The 20,391-nt window shown below is 34.7% G+C and overlaps 1 pseudogene; it reads right to left on the reverse strand.

Moving 5' to 3' along the window:
- Positions 1-614: 614 nt before the first annotated feature.
- The window catches only part of LOC122218496, a 30,847-nt pseudogene continuing 11,070 nt past the window's right edge, over positions 615-20,391 (reverse strand).

Below are 20,391 nucleotides of genomic sequence, written 5' to 3' on the forward strand. Positions count from 1 at the left end.
TCTCCCTTTAAAAACATCAGTCACCTTTATCTTAGTTGGAGTTGAACTCATTTCATACTGGAATCTCTCTCCCCTTCTATAAATGGATGAATAAAATCTATCTTGCCACCTTTAACAACTGTTCAGTTGTGTTTTTCTTTGTCAGGGACACATATGTTCTATTTGATTGATTTTATTTATACAGTAGATGTTTCTGAAAATGCTTGGTAAAAACAATCAGGCTTCTCACTCTTAAATCACAGAATAAGGCTCTAGTGAAATCCCTGTTTTTTTTCAGTTAGGAAATTATATATGTCAGTATTAAAGTAGAATTATTTGAGGATTTATACAATTAGAATTATAAATTGAGCATAATCCATCTATAGGTACCACATCTTCTTTGATTTGATGAACAGAATTGAAGAATCTCAAGATAAATATTGAAGAAGTGTTTGTCAAAAAATACATAGAGTTATTTCTCCCTTAGGGTGGAATGGGTTAACTAACACAATATGTTTAGCCAAGAGGAAAATATTTGGATATGGCACACATCTTACAACATGTGGAGGAGAATCTGTCACAACTTGATCCACAGTGGTTGAATTAAATAGAATGACTTTGCTTGTGCTTACTAGCTATTTCAAATGTTTACTACGCCTACTGTGTCTCAAAAGCCTACTCCCTGTTTTTTTCTTATTTTCTTTTTTAAACTTTTGACAACAAAACAAGCAACATTTTATGACACAGAAAGTAGCAATTACCACACAAGCCAGTAGGAATCCGATCACATCCAAAGAGTGGTCCTGGAAACAGGTGAGGTTGTAAGAAGCTGGCCGTAGGTGCTCGGCAACTTTGTGCCGTGTGACAAACACAGTCCAGAAGACTGCTCCATCCAAAGGCTTTAGAAGCTGATCATGATGAATGGTTGATAACCACATAGCATTCTCTTTGTAGCTGGAGGAAAATCAAATAATTTATAGAACAAACTGGAGAAGTATGTTGATTTTCACGTGGAGGGTAAAAATGAGTGCCACATAACCCTGGAAGAAAAATCTATCATTTTTCTTAGAGATGATTATAGAGATCTTAATGGGCTAGAATTTGCTAATGTCTAGGATTTCAAGCTGTGAAGAAAAAGAGAAGTTGGGCAAGGACAAGTATTTCTAGTTTAGAAAGGCAAGAAAAAAAAATGAAATACATGATTTCTGTGTGCAAATTTTGAATTATCCAGTAAGGAATTGTTAATAGATCTGTTGAGAAAGTTTCAAAATATTATTATAATCCAGAGATAGGATATAAGTCCATGATGAGGTTAATGGACATGTCCGGGCAGAGCTGATCAGGAGCTGGTATTGACATGATAGCAGTGAAATTAGTGATTAGAAGTGTGGAAGTGGATTGTATTGGCTTGAATCCTGACTCTGACACTTGTGTGCTTTTTTTAGTGTTTCTGTTCCTCGGGTTTTCATTTTTGAATGGATAGGAATAGTACTTTTCTTATCTGATTATTTTGAGGAATGATGTATTGATTCTTGGATTTGACCCTATCATTTGGTGACCCAGTTTGTGTTTGCTGTTGTGGTTTTTCTTGTTGGTATTGTCATTTTAGAATCTGGAGAGTGCTCAGCATTCCACTTTCAGGCATTGCCAGTTTCATTGGTTTCTACTGTTGAAATGATTATGAACTAACAGACAAGGAAGAAGGCTAAATAAAGAGGGCTTACAAACTTTAAATCACAAAGTGCTACAACATGGGACTGTAGCAGTACAGTGGAGGTAATATCTGTCTCAGTCCTGTAAAAACCAGTGAGAATGCTGGGTTTTTGAGAGGAGAGAAGTAATCCTGAAACACATTTGTAATACAATAGGCAAAGACTATAGTGAAGAAGTTACTTACTCCCTACAAAGAATTTACTAGTACAATGTGTACCATATCACAAACATTCAGTATACATCAGCTAGTTTTCTTTTTTGGGCACAGCTTTACCTTATTAAAAATTTTAAAATGTAGAAAGACATCTATATTAGAAAGATGTGATTTGACATAAAACCACCAAATGGAAGATACAATCCTTAAAAAAAATGTGCTTCTCGTGGTGCTTATTTAAGATGAATAATAGTTGGACTAAATTAAAACTAGACAACATTGTTTTTAAAATGCAAATGTCCATTTAAAATGCAAATGATACTATAACCAATATATATTCAAGCAAAATTTTATTTCTAAAGTCATTATGAAACCAAAAAGAGAAAATGTATACATAATTATGATATTAATAATAATAGGAATAGTAACATCCTGAACTAATTTGGAAACCAAATATTTCTGATACAGAAAATTTGACTTTTAAAAGGAATATTCCAATATATCTCTTCTAAGTCAACTGCTTTTTGATTTTATGGTTCTTCTACCAAATAAGACAAAAACAAGTATAAACAAAATTAATAGAATTTAACTAAATTTATAAGTAGTGTTCACATAATTTTTAATCGAGTAAATTTGAAAGCCCTAGTTATTTATCATTTATCTGTGGTGGGAGCAAAATATTACCATAGAAAATTTGGGAAGTATTTAATGGGAATTTGCGACTGATCAGGTCATACTGGTTTACAGAAAGTAAACTATTTTAGATGAGTTTTAAAACAATTTAGTTCTCATGCTGAAAGAAAATCATAATTGTGCAGATTAGTACTATAACAGTACTAATCTTTTTTTTTTTCTGTTTACTTTTTTTGATTTTTTTTTGCATGTCCCATCTAGCTTGGGTAATGAAACTAGACTGGTCAGTTTTATTCCAGTTTCTGTAAAACTCAGTTTTCCTTCCTGGTTTTCTGAGACTTGTGTGTTGGTTCAGAGCCCTGTGGGGAGTGTTGGAAAGCAGGCGTACTCTGTACCTCCTGTTTTTCTGAACCTCGCAGATGATGCCAGTTTTGATATTTTCCTCCTTTTCCTTCTCCAGACGTCCAAACGGATTCTTTGGACAGAGGTGTTTGGAGAAACTGCTTTTGCGATTATACATGTCAGAGCCTAGACAAAGTATGTTTGAAGATACAGACACTAGTCTCTGCTCCTTAGAAAGCTTCTGGGTATAGTCTCCCCAGTGTAGGGCATAGGGCCAGGTGTATTGGTTGTTTTGATATTTGGCTGTTTTATTTCTCCTTGTTTTTTTGTATTATGGTTTGTTCTCTTGTTTTGCTTTGTTTTTCTTTTCTTTTTAATGTTTTATTTATTTTTGACAGAGAGAGAGAGAGAGACAGAGACAGAGCATGAGTGGGGGAGGGGCAGAGAGAGAGGGACACAGAATCTGAAACAGGCTCCGGGCTCTGAGCTGTCAGCACAGAGCCCAACACGGTACTCGAACTCATGGACTGCGAGATCATGACCTGAACTGAAGTAGGACGCCCAACCAACAGCCACCCAGGCACCCTGCTTTGTTTTTCATTTTTGCCCTAATCCTTGGGTTTAAAGTTCAGGGCTGCAGGTAAGGGGCAGAGTGGCAAGGCCAGTACAAGTGGTACCCGTGCAAAGGAACCCAGCTGGCATCACTATAACAACATTCATGGTTCCCGACTTCAACTTTGTTCTCAGTGCTTCCTCTTAATCTTTCTGTTAACCATTTCAGTGATTCTTTTTATTGATATTTCAAAATTTATCCACTATTCTTTGTTTTAAAATTTTTAAACATTTATTTTTGAGAGAGAGAGACAGACAGAGTGTGAGTGGGGTGGGGGGTGCAGAGAGAGAGGGAGACACAGAAACCAAAGCAGGATCCAGGCTCTGAGCTGTCAGTACAGAGCCTGACTCAGGGCTCAAACCCACGAACCATGAGATCATGACCTGAGCTGAAGTCAAATGCTTAACTGACTGAGCCACCCAGGCACCCTAAAATTTCTCCACTGTTTTTAAAACTGTTACAAACTTTTCCCCTAAAACCATTGAAGAAAATTTACTGTGCCACTCAAAATGGGTTATTCATGGCTATCTTCAAAACATTGAGCAGATCTTACTCATAATTGTGTTCATGTCAGGACTCATTTTTGCTCACCTGACCTTCATATTAGCATCTCTCTAGAAATAGTATCTAGTAAAAAAAAAAAATTGTACTCGTGAAGAATCATTAATGACTCACTTCAATGCATTGAGCAAATCTGTACTTGACATTGTGTTCAAGTTCAGTCTAACAGCTGCTTTTCTGGCCTTTATGTGAGTGATGTTACCGGGTTGATCCACAAGCAAAGGAATGCCCACCATTGGATCCCCGTGATAGATCATCAGTTCCACCATGAGTTATACAAGCTTCAGTTTTTGGATGACCTAGAATTGAGTGAATTTTACTAAAATTATTTTATAAGTCTTTAAAATGAGAAATGAGCATTATAATGCACTGAATCTAGAGGCAGTATTTTTTAGATAACAGAATATTATATATGTGAAATTGCATTTAAATTGCTTTCAGAGCTCAGAGCAAGAAGCATGTAAGTCTGCTGGAGAGGTAAATGAAGACTACATGAAAGAAGTGGTGTGTCATTTGAACTTCAAAAATGAACACAAGATTGGCAGGTGAACAAATTGGAAGAACATTTTGGATAAAAAGAAACATGTGCAAAAAAGCAGGGGGCATGTTGGAAACATTCTCTTAAAGTAGTGAAGTCATTGAGTCTGATATAAAGGACTTCAGGGCAGCAGAAAGGGTGATGGTGGTGGCACTGGAAACAGAATTAGGAAAATCCACATTTATTCATGAAACGTATTATTAATTAATGAAAAACATTGTATACTTTTTCCTATAGAAAATGGAGTACAATAAAAGCGCTGTTATTTTTCAATAGCATTTGAAATACCCCTGCAACTAGGAGAAAGATAGATAGGTGTATGGAGAGAATTAAAAGACAGCAACAATTTTGGAAGTTATTGAAAAATTCACCTGTGAAAAGTAATTACACCTGAAATAAAGGTATTTTGATTTGGGCCATAAGGAATGTAATGAAATGCCAACTCTTACATTTTTTCCTTAATTTTCCTAGGACTGGAAATAATAAAAATAACTTGTTTTATTTTTTAATATTTCAATAATAAATGCTCACTAAATTTGTTTTTTGTTGAGCTATTATCGCATTGCTCAGCTGTTATGTTTTCAGTTTTTGTTCTCCTGAGTCATACCAGGAAGGTCATTCTGGGGGATCCACATATACAGCCGAGAATTGATTGGGTCCTAAGGTTTCTGGCTTCTTGCCATCAAATCACCATAAAACCTGTTAAGATAAAGAAAATACTTTTCTGTAGTTGAACTTCAAAGTTACAGCGTATTAGGATTCTAGGGTGATTCAAAGACATCCAGTTAAATCCCTTCCATATGATGGATGAAGAAATGAGGACAGGAGGTGTTAGGTAACGAGAACCAGTAAGACACTGTTATAATAGAAATGCTCATATAACATGTACATATTTTTTATGTTAAGTCAACTATGGAGTAAAGTCACATATTATGGTGTAGGCAAATCATAGTGGCATAATCAATGACAAATTCAGATATTTAAGAAATTGTAAGACTGTCATGATTCTAGAGCAGAAAACAGTGGCAAATTAATCTACACATTTATGTTACTATATATACTAGCTCTCATTTTCTAAACTTAATATTAGCCTGTATTTGTTTTTGGCTCTTGTAGAAGGGAATTTACTTATATCCACTTGTTTCTCAAGTTATTACATGGAGTTTTGTATCTTTTGATATACAAAAAGGCTAATATATGCAATCAACTACTTATGAGAAGTATTTGTATTTCCTTATAATTCATAATTAATTCGGCTTAGGAAATAAATATAACTTCTTTTAGATTATAGATTGTTAAAACACTACCCCCAAGAAAAATGTCAATTGATAAGTTTTGACATGAATCCAGAGTATTAACACTACTGCTGGTTTGGAAATTCTTTCGATGTTGATAATGTATAAATAGCAGTGTGGCTGTTGAAAAAGTTCCAAAATTGTAATGCTAAAATTTATTCAGCTGACTTCCAGTACTTAAAAAATGAAGCACAAAGCATTGACGGCATTGTTTAACATGGTTTATGTATATACCAGTACCAAAATACGGTGCCAGTTTTGGAATTTCCAAGCAATCCCCATGACTTGGATTATAATTTACTAGGGTTTAACTTCTGTTTGTTAAGCAGAATGTAAAGTAACTTTAGATTTTCAGCAAAAAATGAGCATAGGTGATTAAGTGAAGATTCTATCAGATGGGAAACTAAAAAGTAGTTCACAAATACCCAAAGACCCCAGGTATTTTTTTATATGTTAGTAGAAACTATTATATCTTAAGGTGAAGGATGCATCTGAGCCCTTTACATGCAGTCTTCCCTCTGCTTGACTCCTTTTATTCCTTCTTTCTCCATCAGGAGCAGTAGTTAGAAGCAGAGTCCATTTGAGGCCAGATTTTATAATGCACAGGGTTCACTTAAGGACAGGACCCATCTCAACTATCTTTTATTTTCTTGTTTCAGATTTTAGTAGGGCCCAGTCAACCAGGACAGACTGATTTTTCTTTCTCTAAATCATCGTGGCTGGCTTAGATACCTGGACACGGCTTGGTGAGCTCTGGCCATCCTGAAAAGCACACTGAATAGGCCTATTCAAAATTTAGAGGAAAGAAAAGAAGGATTATATGGCATGTGTAAAAACTGCATGATGCATTCAGATTTTTATCAATATTGCTTAACATTATTGTGCTAGTACAGCTACTGTGAAAGTTTAACTTTTTTTCTGATAACATCTACAGCGTGCACAGTGTCCTCAGGAATCCTTCAGTGAAAAGGAGCAAATGATAAGGTCGAATTTAGTGATTTTGTACCTGCCCACAATACCATTATAATACCAAAATTTAATCGTGTACCTCATATATAAATATATATACACACACACACACACAAACACACACATATATATAATTTATATATGGTATATAGATATATATTACAGTGTCAATGTCAAAGTTACTGTCAGACACCCTTGATACTACTTTAGCCCCTGCTGTGTTTTATTTTGGTTTTTAAATGGATATCTGAGGTAAATTTGTAGGCATAATAGTTACCTGTCTTGCAGGAAATGTTTATAATCAAAACTTTTACAGAACTTGACTTATTAAGTAGCTGTTTGTTATAAGATACTTTACCTTCTGTGGAATCTGGCAAGGGCTGATGCAATCACGTCGGCTCTTTTTTCTGTCATGTTACTGACCATTGACCCCAGAATAAAAACCACAATACCATTTTTTTCCAGAGCTCTGGGAAAACTTTCCCATTTCCTGTGAAAAAAGAATTTGCTCCATCACAAAAAAAGGAACAGCAAAGCCAACACTATTTAAAGGATACCTGTAGAAACAAACACGTAAAATATAATCAGGAATTAAGGGAGCAGCTGTTTTTTTTTAAATTGTAAAATGCATATAAATTTTACCATCCTAATTATACCTAAGTGTACAGTTCAGTAGTGTATTCGTTGTGCAACCAATCTTCAGAATTTTTTGTCTTGTAAAGCTGGAAGTCTATACCTATTAAAACTCTCTATCTCCCTCTTCCCTAGCCCTTGGCAATCATCATTCTACTTTCTGTTTCTATGAATTTGACAAGTCTAGATACTTCATGCAAGTTGAATTGCACAGTATTTGTCTTTTTGTGACTGGCTCCTTTCGCTTACTGTCAACTTAGTCCGTGTTGTGACATGTGTCAGAATTTCCTTCCTTTTAAAGGCCAAGTAATATTCCATTTTTTGTTTATACCATGTTTAGTTTATTACTTTATCTCTTGATGGCCACTTGGGTTGCTTTTGCTTCTTGGCACTTGTTAATAGTGTTGCTGTGAACATGGCTGTACAAATCTGTCATCTGGATCCCGATTTCAGTTCTTTTGGATATATACCCAGAAATGAAATGGCTGGACCATTTGATAATTCTATTTTAATCTTTTGAGGAAACTCCTTGTTGTTTTCAGTAATAGCTGTTTTTTAACAGATCTAATCCCTCATATCCTGGGAAAGAGATGTGTCCATGAGGTCAATTTCCTCTATTATATATATTTGTGCAAATGAGTGTATGTGTGTGTAAGCAAGAAATTAAATAGAGCCAGTACACAATAGTGTGGAGGAGATACTCTTAGAGAGTATTATATTCAGACTCTTTATAAATAATGCTATCAGTTACTACTGTGGGGGCCCCTGAGTGACTCAGTCAGTTAAACGTCTGACTTTGACTCAGATCATGATCTCATAGTTCGTGAGTTCAAGCCGCGTGTAGGGTTCTGTGCTGACAGCTCAGAGCCTGGAGCCTGCCTCATATTCTGTGTCTCCTTCTTTCTATTCCTCTCCCGCATTTATGCTCTCTCTCTCTCTCTCAAAAATAAATAAATATTTTTTTAAAAAACCTTTTTTTTTTTTAAATTTCTACTGTGGATTTTTGGAAGAGATCCACACAGCATTTTTTTTTTCTTTCTTTCTTTTTTTTTTTTAATATATGAAGTTTATTGTCAAATTGGTTTCCATACAACACCCAGTGCTCATCCCAAAAGGTGCCCTCTTCAATACCCATCACCCACCCTCCCCTCCCTCCCACCCTCCATCAACCCTCAGTTTGTTCTCAGTTTTTTTTTTTTCCCAAAGTTTATTTTATTTATTTATTTATTTTTTTAATTTTTTATTTTTTAATATATGAAATTTATTGTCAAATTGGTTTCCATACAACACCCAGTGCTCATCCCAAAAGGTGCCCTCCTCAATACCCATCACCCACCCTCCCCTCCCTCCCACCCCCCATCAACCCTCAGTTTGTTCTCAGTTTTTAAGAGTCTCTTATGCTTTGGCTCTCTCCCACTCTAACCTCTTTTTTTTTTTTTTTCCTTCCCCTCCCCCAAGGGTTTCTGTTAAGTTTCTCAGGATCCACATAAGAGTGAAACCATATGGTATCTGTCTTTCTCAGAGAGCCACACAGCATTTATCGTTTATTGTTATACTTCTACTAAATCATTTGTGTTTATTCCAGGCAGGTTTTCTGGAGAATTATTTTACTCATTAGAATTTCATTTACCTGACTATGAGCACTAGGAAAATGTTACTTACGATTAAGATGAGTTTATATCTAACATTATCTCAGCCTTATAATTCTTTATACCTTACCTTCAAATTTTTCGAAATTTCCCAAACTCTCTCCTTAAATTACTGATTGCTGACATTGAGGAGTACAGTATTATAGTTTGAACTTTTGTGAAAGCATCCTACGAATCCTCTTTATAACCCGGAAATATACTTCTGTAGTTACATATTTGAGTAACAATATTGCTGGGTTTGTCTACATATGATACCATATGCCCTGAAATTATATTGTAAAATTGATGTCTCATCAGAATGTGCTCTGTGTAGCTGGAAGTGAATGGAGGGGTCCTGGTCATCACCACAGTGAGTGTCTCAGAGAGCACTTGCACTACGGTGGGAGAAGTATGCAGGGCTTTGTCCAGCAGACATGTGGTCATCCTCCTTAGTAGTTCAGTTCAAACTATATAAGGCTCCTGGTGAGGACATATTTGCCTGCAAATGTTTCAGAATCACCATGTCTTGTCCCTGATCCATGGCGATTAAAAACAAATATTACTTTCTACGCTAGACTAACTCCACGTTGCTCAGTGTACCCTCCTACCAAAAAAAGAAAAAAGAAAAAAAAATTGTAGAGGAACAAAAGTTTCCTGGATACCTGGTCGAAACCATATACTCATCTTTGTCTCTTTTTTTTTTTTTTTTTTTTTTGCTTCTTTTCTTTAAATTGGTTATTAGTTCTTTTCTCTCTGGAACATAATGATCTAACTTTCCAATATAAAAACTCTACTTTCTCACCCTAATCATTGTCAAAAAACTTCTTTTCAAAATTTTTTTACAGAAAAAGGAAACTGTTTTCAAGCTTTGGTGATCCTGCGGACTATTTTTGTAGAGCATTCTTCAAAGTATAATTCCACCCAGATGACATTATTTTTAATATGAGGATCACTGAACTTTCCTGTAATTCACCTAGTGCATCCTTGTAACATGTGTGATTTCAGTGATGTGTACCAACAGTTAAGGTTACCTGTGTTCAGTGTTTTGTTTCATTGGCCTAAAGCTTCTTCATTTGTACTGTGGAAGATTGTTCCTTATGGTATTACAGTAATATATCCTCTGTGGATTAATGACTGATGTGCACTGGTTGTTCTCATTCCCTGACATGCTTATGAAAATAATTTAAGCTTATTGCAAGAAAATTTGCAAAAGTATAAAAAATTACAAAGAAGGAAATAAGAGTTACTCATGCTTTATATCAGGATATGCCTGGCTTAATATTTTGTATGCTTTCTTTTTTTAAATTGAAATATGATATATAACATTGTGTAATTTAAGGTACACAACAGGTTGACTTGATACATTTGTATATTGTGATATGATTGCCATTGTAATTATAGCACCTCTATTGTGTCACATAATGATTTCCTTTCTGTGGTTGGAATAATTAAGATCTAGTCTCTTAGCAAATTTGGGGACTATAATACATTATTTTTGTATTCACTATACTCTGCGTTAGCTTTCTAAGACGTACTTACTGCTAGTTGCAAGTCCGTACCCTTAAACAATATCTCTGCTATTTCTCCACTTTTTTTGGTGGTTAGCCCCTGATAACCACACTAACCACTCTCTGTTTTTTATGAGTTTGGCTTATTTAGATTCCACATATGAGAGATATTGCATATTTTTTCTCTGTCCTTTTGAAAAGATAAACAAAATTGGCAAAGCTTTAGATAGACTAAGGAAAAAGACTCAAAATTAGAAGACGTTATAGTTGATAATTCAGAAATGCATAGGATCACAAAAAACTACTATGAACAATTATATGCCAACAAATTAGATTACCTAGAAGAAAGGGATAAATTCCTAGAAACACAGAACCTATCAAGACTGAATTATGAAGAAATAGAAATCTGAACAGACCAATAATGCGTAAAGAGATCGAATCAGTAATCAAAAAACTTCCAACACAGAAATTCCCAGGAACAGACAGCTTCACTGGTGAAGTCTAACAAACATGTAAAGAAATATTAATGCGGGGCGCCTGGGTGGCGCAGTCGGTTAAGTATCCGACTTCAGCCAGGTCACGATCTCGCGGTCAGTGAGTTCGAGCCCCGCGTCAGGCTCTGGGCTGATGGCTCGGAGCCTGGAGCCTGTTTCCGATTCTGTGTCTCCCTCTCTCTCTGCCCCTCCCCCGTTCATGCTCTGTCTCTCTCTGTCCCAAAAATAAATAAAAGACGTTGAAAAAAAAAAAAAAAAAGAAATATTAATGCCAATCCTTTTCAAATTCTCCCAAAAACTTGAAGAGGAGGAAGCACTTTCAAAATCATTCTCCAAGGCCAACATTACCCTGATACTAAAGCCAAATAAGGACACCTCAAGAAAGAAAACTACAAATCAATATCCTTGATGAATATAGATGTAAAAATTCTCAACAAAATATTAGCAAACTGAATTCAAGACCATATTAAAAGGATTATACACCATGACCAAGTGGGATTTATTCCTGAGATGCAAGGATAGTTCAATATATGGAAACTAGTAACTCTAATACATCACATTAATAGAATAAAAAATAAAATAATCCAATCCTAATAGATACAAATACAGGTTTGATATAATACAACATCCTTATGGTATCTGTCTTTCTCTGTATGGCTTATTTCACTTAGCATCACACTCTCCATTATGTGGATCCTGAGAAACTTAACAGAAACCCATGGGGAGGGGAAGGAAAAAAAAAAGAGGTTAGAGTGGGAGAGAGCCAAAGCATAAGAGACTGTTAAAAACTGAGAACAAACTGAAGGTTGATGGGAGGTGGGAGGGAGGGGAGGGTGGGTGATGGGTATTGAGGAGGGCACCTTTTGGGATGAGCACTGGGTGTTGTATGGAAACCAATTTGACAATAAATTTCATATATTAAAAAATAAATAAATAAATAAATTTAATTGTGAACTCCTCAAAAAAAAAATAATACAACATCCTTTCATGATAAAAAAAAAAACCCCTCAACATATTGGTCATAGAAGGAATACAACTCAACATAATAAAGGTTATATCTGGCAAATCCACAACTAACACTATACTAAATGGTGAAAAATTGAAAGCTTATCCTGTAAGATCAGGAAGAAGATAAGTATACTACTCTTGCCAGCCCTATTCAATATAGTACTAGAAGTCCTAGATAGAACAACTAGGCAAAATAAGAAGTAAAAGACATCTGATTGGAAAAGAATAAGTAAGTTGTGTTTTTTTGCAGATTATATAATTTTGTATATAGAAAATTCCAAAGACTCACCCAAAGAAACTGTTGTAACTAATCAACCAATTTAGTAAAGTTGCAGAATATAAAATTGACATACAGAAATCAATTGCATTTTTATACACCAGTAGTGAAACATCTAAAAAATAAACAAAACTGTCCTATTAATAAAAGCATCAAAAACAATAAAGTATCTGGGTATAAATTTAACCAAAGAAATGAAAGGTCTATACAACAAAAACTATAAGACATTGTGGGAAAAAAAAAAAATAGAAGACTCAAATGATAAGACCTCCCATGTTCATGGATGTAAAGAATTAATATTGCTAAAATGTCCATAATACCCAAAACCATCTATAGATCCAATACAATCCCTATCAAAGTGTCAATGACTTTCTTCACAGAAATAGAATAAACAAGCATAAAACTGTTATGGAACCACAAAAGACTACAATTAGGCAAAGCATCCCTCAGGAAGAAGGACAAAGCCGAAGTCATAACACTCCCTGATTACAAACTGTGTTGCAAAACTATAGTAATTAAAACACTATGGGACCAGCATAAAAATAGACATATAGGCCTGTAGAACAGAATACCGAGTCCAGAATTAAACCCTATATAAATGGTCAACTAATATTCAAAAAGGGAACCAAGAATAACCAATGGGGAAAGGATAATCTTGTCAATGAATGGTGTTAGGAAAACTGTGTCAGAAAAATGAAATTGGACCTGTATCTTATACCAGTCACGAAGACTGACTTGAATAAATCAGAGACTTAAACATAAGATCTGATACCATAACACTACTAAAAGATAAGATAGTGAAGAAGCTCCTTGACATTGGTCTTGGCCGTGATTTTTTTGGACATGAGACCAAAACCACAAACAACAAAAACAAAACCAACAAGTGGGACTACATCAAACTTAGTAGCTTTCAAACAGCAAAATGAAAAGGCAACCTATAGAATGGGAGAATATTTGCAAGCCATATATTGGATTAGTGGTTATTATCCAAAATATATAAGGAATTCCTACAACTCAATTACAAAAAAACAAACAATGTGATTAAAAAATGGGCAGAGGAACTAAATAGACATATTTCCAAAGAAGATATCCAAGTAACCAAGAGGTACACAAAATGATGCTCAGTATCACTTATCATCAAAGAAATGCAAATCAAAACCACAATGAGATATAACCTCATATCTGTTAGAATGGCTATTATCAGGAAGTGATAAGTGTTTGTGAGGATGAGGAGAAAGGGGAACCTTTGTACACTGTACATGGGAATGTAAATTGGTTCAGCCACTATGAAAAACAATATGGAGATTCCTCAAAAACAAAATAGATCTGCCAGGGCTCCTGGATGGCTCAACTTTGGCTCAGGTCATGATACCACAGTTTGTGAGTTTGAGCCCCTGCTGTTAGTGCAGAGCCCATTTTGGATTTTCCGTCCCCTTCTCCCTGCCCCTTCTCCACTCACACTCCCTCTCTCTCAAAAATAAAACACTAAACAAAAAATATATCTACCATATAATCCAACAATTCCATTTCTGGGTGTATACCCAAAAGAAATAACAGGATATTGACAAGATATATGCACTCCCATATGTATAGAAACATTATTCACAACAATCGAGGGAAACAGCCTAAGTGGCCATCAACAAATGAATGGTAAAGAAGATGTGATATATAGATATATATATAGATAGATAGATAGATATACACACACACACACACACACACACACACACACACACAATGGAATATTATTTACCTATGAAAACAAAGGAAATCCTGCTATTTGGGACCAAATGGATGGAGCTTGAGGACATTATGCTAAAATTTGTATGTTTTTATTCTAATCTTTATTCATATAATTAAATCTATATTATGACATGTTTTGAAAATTTTAATCCTAATTTATACTTTTTTTCATTCTATAAGGAAATTGTGCTCTTATATTTACCATTTTGTCCCTTTCTTTTCAACTAAACCTCATATTACAGCTAATTTAGTGTAATTAAGCATTATTTGATTAAACCGATTATAATGGTGTAATATGCACAAATATAAGTTATTTACTCATTGCTTAATTTTGGATATTTACGATACTTCCATTATTTACAGTGTTTACTCTTATGAATAATTGCCCAAAATAGATTTTGCACCTCTGGATTATTTTTCTTTGTATAGTTTTATGAGTATATTATGAAGCCAAAGGCTATAAACATTTTTAAGACTCTTGATGCATCTTGCCAAATGTCTTAATTCTTAAAAAGTGTACAAAAATTTTCTGAGAAGGTAATAATTAATGGAAAAGTAAGTAGTGTGTAGAAACCATTTCTTTGTGTAACAATGTCTTCACAGTCACTGACATGGATTCAAATCTTGGTTTTGCAACTTAATAACAACAGCTACTATTAGCAATCATTATTATCTGCCACACATCCTTCTTGTCCTTCTCTTCCTCCTTTTTTTTCTCCTTCCTACTGACAATTATTTTCTCAAAACTGAAAGAGGAAATCTTTTAAGAATAAGGTTAGCTAAGGTAGAACTTTCACTAATTTTACCACTGTCATTGAACTTTGTGAAACTTATCAGAGGTAGCATAAATAATTTGCAATCAAAAGATACATTGTGTTTTACTCTCAAATAAGATACCAGTTTTATGTTGCTACCAGTAAAGAGGTAGACAAAAGGATCTCTTAAGAATTGTAAAGTAGTCCACTAAAGATCATTTGCTTCCTATTTATGTTTTAAAGATTTATCAATTTAAAATGTATTAGATTATTGTTTTCCTTCATAAGGAATATCATCCTATAAACTGAATAGAATTGTTTGTAATTTTAAACTGTGGGTAGTTTTAAGATTCAAGTGGTAGAGATTATTTGATCTTTATTATATGGCAGAATTTATGGTTCTTATTATATATGAAGTCTACATTTTCTCTGTGCTCATTCTGTCAGGCAGCTATGATGTTGAGACCTATATTCCCTAGGGGAGCTTTACTGAGGTTTTCTGTAAATTTGGTGTAGGAAGAAAACATCTGTTCTAACAGACTAAGTCACTCTTTTAAAATGCTCTAAGATGGGGGGTGCCTGGGTGGCTCAGTCGGTTAAGTGTCCAACTTCAGCTCAGGTCATGATCTCACACTTTGTGAGTTCGAGCCCCGCGTCGGGCTCTGTGCTGACAGCTCAGAGCCTGAAGCCTGCCTCAGATTCTGTGTCTCCTTCTCTCTCTTTGCCCCTCCACTGCTCATGCTCTGTCTCTCTCTATCTCAAAAAGTAAATAACAACATAAAAAAAAAAACTTTTTTAAATGCTCTAAGATGTAAAATCATGGGATTTCATATGAGGAATGTTTTTTATTATTAATAATTTATTTATTTTTCAATTTACATCCAAGTTAGCATATGGTGCAACAGTGATTTCAGGAGTAGATTCCTTAATGCCCCTTTACCAATTTAGCCCAACCCCCCCTCCCACAAACCCTCCAGCAACCCTCTGTTTATTCTCTATATTTAAGACTCTCTTATGTTTTGTCCCCTTCCCTGTTTTTATATTATTTTCACTTCCCTTATGTTCATCTGTTTTTTGTCTTAAAGTCCTCATATGAGTGAAATCATATGATATTTGTCCTTCTCCGACTAATTTCGTTTAGCATAATACCCTCTAGTTCCACTCACGTAGTTGAGGAGTGATTTAAATACTGGAGCAGATGCAAATAAATGTTGGATTTAGCTCCAACACTGTTAGGGAACACATTTATATCATCGAGGAATGGTTTTCCTTTTAGTTAGAGAACTGGCAAAAAGCCTTAACCCTTACCAAAAAAGGTGAGCATTTTAACATGCTTGTCTCATTGCCAATCCTTACACATATACTTTTAAACAACTCCATAGGATACCTGCTCTCTAGGACTTTTCTAGAGAGTATAATCTTGATGTGTTAGAAAACCAGTTCCTATTAAATGAGGAATTAGATCTGGGTGGTTGGCACCATTGGGTTGATTATTAATAGTATGTGATAGTACCAAAATAACAATAATACCGAGTTAACATTTCTTCTGGATTACTGAGTATGTGCCAAAGATATTTGGGATGTTTTATGTGTACTATTTTTTCCTCCACAGCAGCAATACGAGCAATGATGATTATTACTATCATCTCTCTATGAACAGTGTAGTGTAGTTTTCCATAATTGCTGCCTATATTTTGCAACAGCCTGCTGAGTGGTCCCCCTTTTCACTCTTGCTCTTTTGCAGGCTAACTCAGTGACTACATCCCGAGGGATTTTTTAAAGAAGGAAATGTGATCATATTACTCCCTTTCTTAAACCTTTTCGTTTTCTCCTTAATGCCCTTACTAGAGGTTTGAACCTCCTTATGATTGTCTGTCTCCAGCTTCTCCCTCCAGCATCATCTGTCCTTCACTTGGCATCTTCCTGCTAGGCTAAATTTGGAGCTCTTGAGAACTGTCATCCTTCTTTTACATGCTTTGCTTTTGTGTCTTCCTTACTCTCTGCTCCCATCACTTCTACATATCCTTCTGTATATCCTTCTGCATATCCCGTGGATTGCACCTTGATTATCAATGACTGAGATATGCTCTCTGTGATTCCCACTGAATGTTCCTTACCGCTGTGATCCTTCATTATTATAACATGTTTCATTCTGTTTTTATTATGTGCTTGTATTCTGTCTTTCCAGATAGAGTGTCAGGTCGGTGATCATGAAACTACAGTTTCCCTGCATGTTGGCACTTACCTTTAGAATATGCTAACTACTTTGGAAGTATTCTTTTAGTGAATATCTGCTACTTACTTATGTATTGAATAATTTAGGCCTTGATTTAACTGACACTATTCTCAAAGTCTCCCAGGAATTCCACTTTATTTTGTAATGTTAACGAAATTCAGGTACTTGTGTTGTATAGAAATACGTGAGTTTCTAATTGGCAGGTCACTTTAGCTTCCCATATCTCTCTCACTATAAATAAACTAAGTAAAGAATAGAATCATTCATATTGAAAATGCAAAGTGACCAAAGCAAAATAAAGAAATATATTACCTTAGGCAGGGGTTCAGCAGGTTTGCAGGTGAGTCCCCCAACAAAATGAAAATGTGGTAAGAGTGGACGAGAAAATTCAAAATCCCAGTAGGTTCAAATGAGCCATATTTGAGCCTTCGCCATTAACTCAGATAATATATTGGTTCTTTGTGGGTGGAAAAACACATACAAAAACATAAAACAACTGTTAGACGAAATGAGAATTTTGTCATATGACTGTAGTAATTTTCTGAAAGCAATTTGGAATGATGAGCCAAAGATGTTTGACAGTGTTCTTTGATAAAGCAATTGTGTGTGGGTGTTGTGTATATCTATATAGATCTACATATATATTTATATATATATATATATATATATATGAAAGGTGATGTGAGAGAAATGTGAGAGGAACATTTTATCTCTAATGTCATTCACATCAGTACATTCACCAACAAAATACTAACAACCAAATTCAAAGGCACATTAAGATCTTTCACCATGCCAAGTGGAAATCATCTCTGGTATGCAGGGATGATTCAACAAATTAACATGATACATCACACTAACAGAATGAAGGATAAAAGTCATATAATTATTTTAATAGGTGCAGGAAAGCAGTTGACAAAATTTAACATCCTTTCATGATAAAAGCTCCCACCAAATTAGGTATACCAGGAACATACTTCAGTATAATAAAGGCCATATCTGGCAAGCTCACCTCTAACATCATACTGCTTGATAAAAATTTGAGAGATGCCTGGGTGGCTCATTTGGTTAAGCGCCTAAGTCTTGGTTTCAGCTCAGGTCATGATCTCAAGGTTAATGAGTTTGAGCCCTGCCCTGGGCTCTGCACTGACAATATGGAACCTGCTCCCAAGCAGAAAAGAAGTAAAATTCTCTCTGAAGGTGGCATGATATATATAGAAAATGCTAAAGACTCCACCAAAAAACTGTTACAACTAATAAATGAATTCAGTAAAATTGCAGGATCAAAAGCAACATACAAAACCCAGTTGAGTTTCTATACACTAACAATGAACTATCTGAAAGAGGAATTAAGAAAGGAATCCCACTTACAGTTGCATCAAAGGGAATAAAATTGTTAGGTGAACATTTAACCGGGAGGTGAAAAATCTGCACATGTGCACGTTGTCGTTTTTCATGGGTATATACCGAGAAGTGGAATTGCTGGTTCATATAGTCACTCTCTGTTTAACCTTTGAGGAATTTGCAAATTGTTTTCCAAAGTGGCTGTACCATTTTTAATTCCTAGAAGCAATATATAATGATTTTAATTTCCCCACATTCTTGTCAACACTTGTTATTGTCTTTTTGTTTATAGTTATGGTACTGGGCATGAAGTTGTATCTCATTGTGGTTTTCACTTATATTTCCCTGATGCCTAACGATGTTGAGCATTTTTTTTCATGTGCTTATTGGTCATTTGTATATCTTCCATGTAGAAATTTGTTTTAGATACTTTAGATACTCATTTTTTATTGGTTATTTTCCTATTATTGAGTTGTAGTATTTCTTTATATATTTTCAGTACAAGCTCATTATCAGACATGATTTGCAAATATATTCTCTAATTCTGTGGGTTGTTTATTTTTCACTTTTTTGATGATATCCTTTGAAACACAATAATTTTAATTTTGATGTTCAACTAATACAAATTTAATTTGGTTGTTTGTGCTTTTGGTGTTTTACCTAAGAAAACATTGTTGAATCTAAGGTTACAAATATTACCCCATATTTTTTACTAAGAGCTTTTAAAATTATTTTTCTAAGTCTTACATTAGATTTTTTATTTATTTTGAGTTAATTTTTGTATATGGTTTGAGGTAGAGTGATCCAACTTCATTCTTTCACATGTGGATAATTAATTTTCCCAGAAGGAATTATTCTGGATTTAAAATCTATTGATCTATACATCTATCGCTATGCCTGTAACACACTCCCTTGAGTACTGTAGATTTATAGTTGGCTCTGAAATCAGGAAGTGATTTAGATAGTCTTTAATGTCCTTCCACAGTATTTTAGAGTTTTCAATGGTGTGAGTTTTGAATTTCCTTTGTTAAATTTATTCCTAAGTATTTTATTCTTTTTGATGGTATTGTAAATGGAATTGTATTCTTAATTTCATTTTGGAGTGGTCATTGCAAAATATATAGACACTCAATTGCTTTCTGTGTATTGATCTTGTATCCTGAAAACTTCCTTAGTTTGTGTTTTGATATAATATTATTTTAGTGTCACCCTTAGATTTTCTCTACATAAGATCATGTCATCAGTCAATAGTTTTACTTCTTCCTTGCAAATTAGGATTTATTTTATTTCATATTCTTGTTTAAAGTCTTAGCTAGTACCTACATACTACATTAAATGAAAGTGAAGAGACTGGCTTTCCTTGTCTTTTTCCTTATCTAAGAATGAAAGCATTAGGTCTTTCACCATTAAGTATGATGTTGGCATGGATTTTTTGTAAATGCCTTTTCTCAGTGTGAGGAAGCTCACTTCTATTCCTTGATATATTGAGTATTCTTGTCATGAAGGTTGTTGGAGTTCATAGAATAACAACAGTGAATTTGTTTGCATTTATTGAGATAATCATGCAGTTTTGTCTTTTATTCTATTTGTATGTGGTATTATATTAATTGATTTTTCAGATATTAAAGCCACTTTGCATTCCTGGGATTAGTTCCATTTGTGTGTGTGTGTATATATAATTCTTCTTACATGGTTAAAGATTTGGTTCACTAGCATTTTTTTGAGGGTTTTTGGGTATATTCAAAAGGGATATTGGTCTGTAGTTTTCTTGTGATGTCATTGTTTGGTTTTAAATTTTTTTTTTCCAACGTTTTTTATTTATTTTTGGGACAGAGAGAGACAGAGCATGAACGGGGGAGGGGCAGAGAGAGAGGGAGACACAGAATCGGAAACAGGCTCCAGGCTCCGAGCCATCAGCCCAGAGCCTGACGCGGGGCTCGAACTCACAGACCGCGAGATCGTGACCTGGCT

This window comes from Panthera leo, chromosome B1, assembly GCF_018350215.1.
Source record: "Panthera leo isolate Ple1 chromosome B1, P.leo_Ple1_pat1.1, whole genome shotgun sequence".
In the NCBI taxonomy this organism is placed as follows: Eukaryota; Metazoa; Chordata; class Mammalia; order Carnivora; family Felidae; genus Panthera; species Panthera leo.